Genomic DNA, 9,268 nt, shown 5'->3' with positions numbered 1-9,268 from the left:
TTATATTTCATTGTTCATGATAATCGTTTATTATCCATGCTAGAATTGTATTGATAGAAAACTCAGATACATGTGTGGATACATAGACAACACCATGTCCCTAGTAAGCCTCTAGTTGACTAGCTCGTTGATCAATAGATGGTTACGGTTTCCTGACCATGGACATTGGATGTCGTTGATAACGGGATCACATCATTAGGAGAATGATGTGATGGACAAGACCCAATCCTAAGCCTAGCACAAGATCGTGTAGTTCGTTTGCTAAAGCTTTTCTAATGTCAAGTATCATTTTCTTAGACCATGAGATTGTGCAACTCCCGGATACCGTAGGAGTGCTTTGGGTGTGCCAAACGTTACAACGTAACTGGGTGGCTATAAAGGTTCACTACAGGTATCTCCGAAAGTGTCTGTTGGGTTGGCACGAATCGAGACTGGGATTTGTCACTCCGTGTAACAGAGAGGTATCTCTGGGCCCACTCGGTAGGACATCATCATAAGGTGCACAATGTGACCAAGGAGTTGATCACGAGATGATGTGTTACGGAACGAGTAAAGAGACTTGACGGTAACGAGATTGAACTAGGTATCGGGATACCGACGATCGAATCTCGGGCAAGTACAATACCGCTGGACAAAGGGAATTGAATACATGATTGATTGAATCCTCGTCATCGTGGTTCATCCGATGAGATCATCGTGGAACATGTGGGAGCCAACATGGGTATCCAGATCCCGCTGTTGGTTATTGGCCGTAGAGTTGTCTCGGTCATGTCTGCATGGTTCCCGAACCCGTAGGGTCTACACACTTAGGGTTATTAGGTAGACTTGTGTGTGATTATCGAATGTTGTTTGGAGTCCCGGATGAGATCCCGGATGTCACGAGGAGTTCCGGAATAGTCTGGAGGTAAAGATTTATATATGGAAAGTTGTTGTTCGGGTTCCGGGAAAAGTTTGGTTTTTTCCGGTATTGTACCGGGAAGCTTCCGGAAGGTTCCGGAGAATTCCGAAGGTCCGGAAAATGTTCCACCACGTCCAATATAGCAGCATGGGCTGTAGGGGGAGCCCTAACCTTAATGGGCCAAGGGCACCAGCCCCCCAAGGCCCATGCGCATGGGAGAGGGGAAACCCTAAGGAGGAGGGCCTCCACTTGACTTGGGAGGCACTCCTCTCCCCCTTGGCCGCCGCCCCAACCCTAGATGGGATCTAGGGGGCCAGCCCCCTCTCTCCCCACCTATAAATAGTGGAGGGGTGGGAGGACGGCCACACCCTTGAACCTGGCGCAGCCCCTCCCCTCCAATACATCTCCTCCTCCACGTGAGCTTGGCGAAGCCCTGCCGGAGAACTGCCACTCCATCACCACCACGCTGTCGTGCTGCTGTTGGACTCTCTTCCTCAACCTCTCCTTCTTCCTTGCTGGATCAAGGCATGGGAGACGTCTCTATTCCGTACGTGTGTTGAACGCGGAGGTGCCGTCCGTTCGGCGCTAGGATCATCGGTGATTTGGATCACGACGAGTATGACTCCATCAACCGCGTTCACTTGAACGCTTCTGCTTAGCGATCTACAAGGGTATGTAGATGCACTCTCCTTCCCCTCGTTGCTAGATTACTCCATAGATTGATCTTGGTGATGCGTAGAAAATTTTAAATTTCTGCTACGATCCCCAACAGTGGCATCATGAGCTAGGTCTATGCGTAGTTTCTATGCACGAGTAGAACACAAAGTAGTTGTGGGAGTCGATATTGTCAATTTACTTGCCGTTGCTAGTCTTATCTTGATTCGGCGGCATCGTGGGATGAAGGGGCCCGGACCGACCTTACACGTACTCTTACGTGAGACTGGTTCCACCGACTGACATGCACTAGTTGCATAAGGTGGCTAGCGGGTGTCTGTCTCTCCCACTTTAGTCGGATCGGATTCGATGAAAAGGGTCCTTATGAAGGGTAAATAGAAATTGGCATATCACGTTGTGGTTTTCGCGCAGGTAAGAAACGTTCTTGTTAGAAACCTATAGCAGCCACGTAAAAACTTGCAACAACAATTAGAGGACGTCTAACTTGTTTTTGCAGCATATGCCTTGTGATGTGATATGGCCAAAAGGATGTGATGAATGATATATGTGATGTATGAGATTGATCATGTTCTTGTAATAGGAATCACGACTTGCATGTCGATGAGTATGACAACCGGCAGGAGCCATAGGAGTTGTCTTAATTTATTTATGACCTGCGTGTCAACATAAACGTCATGTAATTACTTTACTTTATTGCTAAAGTGTTAGCCAAAGTAGTAGAAGTAATAGATGACGAGACAACTTCAAGAAGATATGATGATGGATATCATGGTGTCATGCCGGTGACAACGATGATCATGGAGCCCCGAAGATGGAGATCAAAAGGAGCAAAATGATATTGGCCATATCATGTCACTATTTGATTGCATGCGATGTTTTTACATCTTATTTGCTTAGAACGGCGGTAGCTTAAATAAGATGATCCCTCACTAAAATTTCAAGAAAAGTGTTCCCCCTAACTGTGCACCGTTGCGAAGGTTCGTTGTTTCGAAGCACCATGTGATGATCGGGTGTGATAGATTCTAACGTTCGAATACAACGGGTGTTGACGAGCCTAGCATGTACATACATGACCTCGAGACACATGCGAAACACTTAGGTTGACTTGACGAGCCTAGCATGTACAGACATGACCTCGGAACACGGAAGACCGAAAGGTCGAACATGAGTCGTATAGAAGATACGATCAACATGAGATGTTCACCGTTGATGACTAGTCCGTCTCACGTGATGATCGGACACGGCCTAGTCGATTCGGATCATGTTTCACTTAGATGACTAGAGGGATGTATATCTAAGTGGGAGTTCATTAAATAATTTGATTAGATGAACTCAATTATCATGAACATAGTCTAAATTGTCTTTGCGAATATGTTGTAGATAAATAGCTCACTTTGTAGCTCCCTATTTCAATACGTTCCTAGAGAAAGATTAAGTTGAAAGATATTGTAAGCAATGATGCGGACTAGGTCCATAGTCCGAGGAGTGTCCTCACTGCTACACAGAAGGCTTACGTCTTTGATGCACCGCTCGATGTGCAAACCCCTACAATGTCGTGTGTGGATGTTGTGAACACATGAGAGACACATCCTGATGACTACTTGATAGTTTAGTGCACCATACTTTACGGCTTAGAATCGGGATTCCAATGACGTTTTGAACATCATAAGACATATGAGATGTTCCAAGAGCTGAAATTGGGATTTCAGGCTCATGCCCGTGTTGAGAGGTATGAGACCTTTGACAAGTTCTTTTGCCAACAAGATGGAGGAGAATAGCTCAGCTAGTGGGCATGTGCTCAGAATGTCTGGGTGCTACAATCAATTAAATCAAGTGGGAGTTAAACTTCCAGATAAGATAGTGATTGATAGAGTTCTCTAGCCACTATCACTAAGCTACTAGATCTTCGTGATGAACTATGACATGCAAGGGATGGAGTTGATCCCGGAGCTGTTCGCGGTGCTTAAGACCGCAAAAGGTAGAAATCAAGAAGGAGCATCAAGTGTTGATGGTTTGACAAGACCACTGGTTTCAAGAAGGGAAAGGGCTAGAAGGGAAACTTCATGGATGGCAAACCAGTTGCCGCTCCAGTGAAGGAACCCAAGGTTGAACCCAAACCCAAGACTAAATGCTTCTATTGTAAGGGCAACGGTCACTGGTAGCGGAATTACCCCAAATGCATGGTAGATAAAAAGGTTGGCAACTTCAACAAAATTTATACGTGTTATTAATGTGTACCTCACTAGTACTCCTCGTAGCACCTGGGTATTGGATAACGGTTCAGTTACTATTATTGATGACTTGAAGCAAAAGCTACGGACTAAACGGAGAATGGCTAAGGGCGAGGTGACGATGTGTGTTGGAAGTGTTTCCAAAGTTGATGAGATCACCATCGCACGCTCCATCTGCCTTCAGGATTAGTATTGAACCTAAATAAATGTTATCAGGTGTCTACGTTGAGCATGAATATGATTAGATCATGTTCATTGCAATATGGTCATTCATTTAAGTTAGAGAATAATGGTTATTCTGTTTACATGAATGATACCTTTCATGGTCATGCACCCTATGTGAATGGTTCATTGAATCTCGGTCGTGGTAATACACATGTTCACGCCAAAAGATGTAGAGTTAATAATGATAGTACCACTTTCTCGTGGCACTGCCGCTTAGGTCATATTGGCGTAAGATGCATGAAGAAACTCCATATCGATGGATGTTTGGAGTCACTTGATTTTGAATCACTTGACACATGCGAGCCATGCCTCATGGGCAGGATGACTAAGACCCCGTTTTCAGGTACAATGAAACGGGCAAGTGACTTGTTGGAAATCATGCATGCTGATGCGTGTGATCCAATGAGAATTGAAGCGTGCGGTGGATATCTCTATTTTCTCATCTTCACTGACGATTTGAGTAGATATAGGTATATTTACTTAATGAAGCACAAGTTTGAAACGTTTGAAAAGTTCAAGCGATTTCAGAGTGAAGTTAAGAATCGTCATAAAAAAGAAGATCATGTTCCTATGATCCGATCAAAAGGGGATTTTCTGAGTTATGAGTTTGGCAATCACTTAAGACATTGTGGAATTGTTACGCAGTTGAAGCCACCTGGAACACCACAGTGTAATGGTGTGTCCGGACGTCATAATCGAACCTTATGAGATATGGTGCGATCTATAATGTCTCTTACCGATCTACCGTTTTCATTTTGAGGTTATGCGTTAGAGACAGATGCATTCACTTTAGATAGGACACCATCTAAGTCCGTTGAGACGACGTCGTGTGAACATTGGTTTGGCAAGAAACCAAAGTTGTCGTTTCTTAATGTTTGGGGCTGCGATGCTTAAGGCTTCAACTGGAGAAGCTCGAACCCAAAGCGGACAAACACATCTTCATAGGATACCCAAAGGTGACAGTTGGGTATACCTTCTATCTCTGATCCGAGGGAAAATTCTTTGTTGCTAAGAACGGGTCCTTTCTCGAGAAGGAGTTTCTCTCGAAGGAATTGAGTGGGAGGAAGATAGAACTTGATGAGGTTGTCGAACCTTTACTTCAACCAAAGAGTGATGCAACACAGAAAGACGTTTTCTGTGGCGCCTACGTCTGTTGAATAGGAAGTTAATGATAGTGATCATGAAGCTTCGGATCAAGTTGCTATCGAACCCCGTAAGTCGACAAGGATATGTACTACTCCTGAGTGGTACGGTAATCCTGTCTTAGATATCATGTTGTTAGACAACAATGAACCTACGAGCTATGGAGAAGCGATTTCCGACAAATGGTTAGAAACCATGAAATCCAAGATAGGATCCATGTATCAGAACAAAGTATGGACTTTGGTGGACTTGCCCGCTGATCGGCAAGCCATTGAGATAAATGGATCTTTAAGAAGAAGACGGACGTGGGCGGTAGTGTTACCGTCTATGAAGCTCGACTTGTGGGAAAGAGTCTTTTCACAAGTTCAAGGAGTTGACTACGATGAGAATTTCTCACCTGTAGCGATGCTTAAGTCCGTCAGAATCATGTTAGCATTAGTTGTATTTTTCGATTATGAAATCTAACAGATGGATGTCAAAAACAAGTTTTCTTACCAGTTTTCGTAAGAAAGAGTTGTATCTGATACAATCAAAGTTTTGTCGATCCTAAGGATGCTAAAAGGTATGCTGGCTCCAGCGATCCTTCTATGGACTAGAGCAAGCATCTCGGATTCAGAATATATGCTTTGATGGTGTGATCAAAGCTTTTAGGTTTATACAATGTTTGCTAGAAACTTGTATTTACAAGAAAGTGAGTGGGAGCACTAAAACATTTCTGATAAGTATATGTGGATGACATATTGTTGATCCGAAATAATGTAGAATTTCTGGAAAGCATAAACGGTTGTTTGAAGAGTGTTTTTCAAAGGAAGACCTGGATAAAGCTGCTTACAGATCGGGCATCAAGATCTATAGAGATAGATCAAGACGCCTGATGATACTTTCAAAAACCGCACACCTTGACATGTTTTTGAAGGAGTTCAAAATAGATTAGTCAAAGAAGGGGTTCTTACCTGAGTTGTAAGGTGTGAAGTTGAGTAAGATTCGAAGATTGACCACGGCAGAAGAAAGAGGAAGGATGAAGGTCGTCCCCTATGCTTTTGTCATAGGCTCTATACGGTATGCCATGCTGAGTGCCGCACCTGATGTGTGCCTTGCCACATGTCTGGCAAGAGGGTACAAAGGTGATCTAGGACTGGATCACCAGATAGCGGTCAAAATTATCCTTAGAGGAATAAGGAAATGTTTCTCGGTTATGGAGGTGATAAAGAGTTCGACATAAAGAGTTACGTCGATGCAAGCTTAACACCTATCTGGATAGCTCTGAGTAGAGATACCGGATACGTATAATGAAGCAATAATTTGGAATAGCTCCAAGTGAAACGTGGTAGCAGCATCTACGATATAAAGTTTTGCGAAATACATAGGGATCTGAATATGGCAAGACCCGTTGACTACAACCTCTCTCACAAGCATAACATGTTCAAACCCAGAACTCATTGAGTATTAATCACATAGTGATGTGAACTAGATTAGTGACTCTAGTAAACTCTTTGGATGTTGGTCACATGGCGATGTGACCTGTGAGTGTTAATCACATGGCGATGTGAACTAGATTATTAACTCTAGTGCAAGTGAGAGACTGTTGGAAATATGCCCTAGAGGCAATAATAAATTAGTTATTATTATTATATTTCATTGTTCATGATAATAGTTTATTATCCATGCTAGAATTGTATTGATAGGAAACTCAGATACATGTGTGGATACATAGACAACACCATGTCCCTAGTAAGCCTCTAGTTGACTAGCTCGTTGATCAATAGATGTTTACGGTTTCCTGACCATGGACATTGGATGTCGTTGATAACGGGATCACATCATTAGGAGAATGATGTGATGGACAAGACCCAATCCTAAGCCTAGCACAAGATCGTGTAGTTCGTTTGCTAAAGCTTTTCTAATGTCAAGTATCATTTTCTTAGACCATGAGATTGTGCAACTCCCGGATACCGTAGGAGTGCTTTGGGTGTGCCAAACGTCACAACGTAACTGGGTGGCTATAAAGGTTCACTACAGGTATCTCCGAAAGTGTCTGTTGGGTTGGCACGAATCGAGACTGGGATTTGTCACTCCGTGTAACAGAGAGGTATCTCTGGGCCCACTCGGTAGGACATCATCATAATGTGCACAATGTGACCAAGGAGTTGATCACGAGATGATGTCTTACGGAACGAGTAAAGAGACTTGACGGTAACGAGATTGAACAAGGTATCGGGATACCGACGATCGAATCTCGGGCAAGTACAATACCGCTGGACAAAGGGAATTGAATACAGGATTGATTGAATCCTCGACATCGTGGTTCATCCGATGAGATCATCGTGGAACATGTGGGAGCCAACATGGGTATCCAGATCCAGCTGTTGGTTATTGGCCGGAGAGTTGTCTCGGTCATGTCTGCATGGTTACCGAACCCGTAGGGTCTACACACTTAAGGTTCGATGACTCTAGGGTTATTAGGAAGACTTGTATGTGATTACCGGATGTTGCTCGGAGTCCCGGATGAGATCCCGGACGTCACGAGGAGTTCCGGAATGGTCCGGAGGTAAAGATTTATATATGTAAAGTTGTTGTTCGGGTTCCGGGAAAAGTTCGGTTTTTTCCGGTATTGTACCGGGAAGCTTCCGGAAGATTCCAGAGGATTCCGGAGGGGTCCGGAGGTCCGGAAAATGTTCCACCACATCCAATACAGCAGCATGGGCTGTAGGGGGGCGCCCTAACCTTAATGGGCCAAGGGCACTAGCCCCCCAAGGCCCATGCACATGGGAGAGGGGAAACCCTAACGAGGGAGGGCCTCCACTTGACTTGGGAGGCACTCCTCCCCCCTTGGCCGCTGCCCCCAACCCTAGATGGGATCTAGGGGGCCAGCCCCCTCTCCCCCCACCTATAAATAGTGGAGGGGTGGGAGGGCGGCCACACCCTTAAACCTGGCGCAGCCCCTCCCCTCCAATACCTCTCCTCCTTCGCGTGAGCTCGGCAAAGCCCTGCCGGAGAACTGCCACTCCATCATCACCACGCCATCGTGCTGCTGTTGGACTCTCTTCCTCAACCTCTCCTTCTTCATTGCTGGATCAAGGCGTGGGAGACGTCTCCGTTCCGTACGTGTGTTGAACGTGAAGGTGTCGTCCGTTCGGCGCTAGAATCATCGGTGATTTGGATCACGGCGGGTACGACTCCATCAACCGCGTTCACTTGAACGCTTTCGCTTAGCGATCTACAAGGGTATGTAGATGCACTCCCCTTCCCCTCGTTCCTAGATTACTCCATAGATTGACCTTGATGATGCGTAGAAAATTTTAAATTTCTGCTACGATCCCCAACAGCATCATCCATTTATCTTGGCAATCTAGAGAAACAAAACATGACATGAGTACCTTACAGTAGAGAAATCAGGTTAATAGAGCAACAAAATGTAGAGGGGCACCATACAGAAGTTGAATGCCATGACATTATCAGCTTTGTACGCAGAAAAGGAGAGTAACAGCCAACATTCAACAAATACTTTTGATCATTGCTTTCTTATGAACAAATATGTTGTGTGTTAATTGAGTTAAACCTTGAAATGAACATACTATGTAAGAAATGAGGTACCTCCTTTGAAAAAAAACTTGTGCTGACATATCACAGATCCTTCGTTTTCAAAGAAAGATCTGCAGCTTTCCAGAAAATACAAATAGATGCAAGGTTTCCACAATTCAAAAATACTTTATGTTCAAAGAAAATAATTCACACCAGGCTAGATTTGGATGTACCTAAATTAGGTAGTGTGATAAATGCTCACAAATGTGATTTAAGAAGACGCTGATATAGATATAGATGTGCGGCTAATTATAATAATCTAAAGGCAAGAACATTTTCAAGATGAGTTTATTAAACAACATTGCAGATTATGCAACTTATAACCATGTATTAAATAAATTTGGCATCTTGCATCAGCTCCAAATTAAATGATAAGTATTTTCCAATTATGGAAAATACAATGTAGAGACCTCTGGAAAATACAAAATTATGTATAGTCACGCGTTAGAATTTCCTATGAATGAATTTTCAGAACCTGCAGAAGCAACAACACGAAAAACAATGAACTATAAGG

The sequence above is a fragment of the Triticum aestivum genome, chromosome 3A (genome assembly GCF_018294505.1).
Source record: "Triticum aestivum cultivar Chinese Spring chromosome 3A, IWGSC CS RefSeq v2.1, whole genome shotgun sequence".
Classification (NCBI taxonomy): Eukaryota; Viridiplantae; Streptophyta; class Magnoliopsida; order Poales; family Poaceae; genus Triticum; species Triticum aestivum.
The sequence above is the reverse complement of the archived record's forward strand: the minus strand, read 5'-3'. Positions refer to the sequence as shown.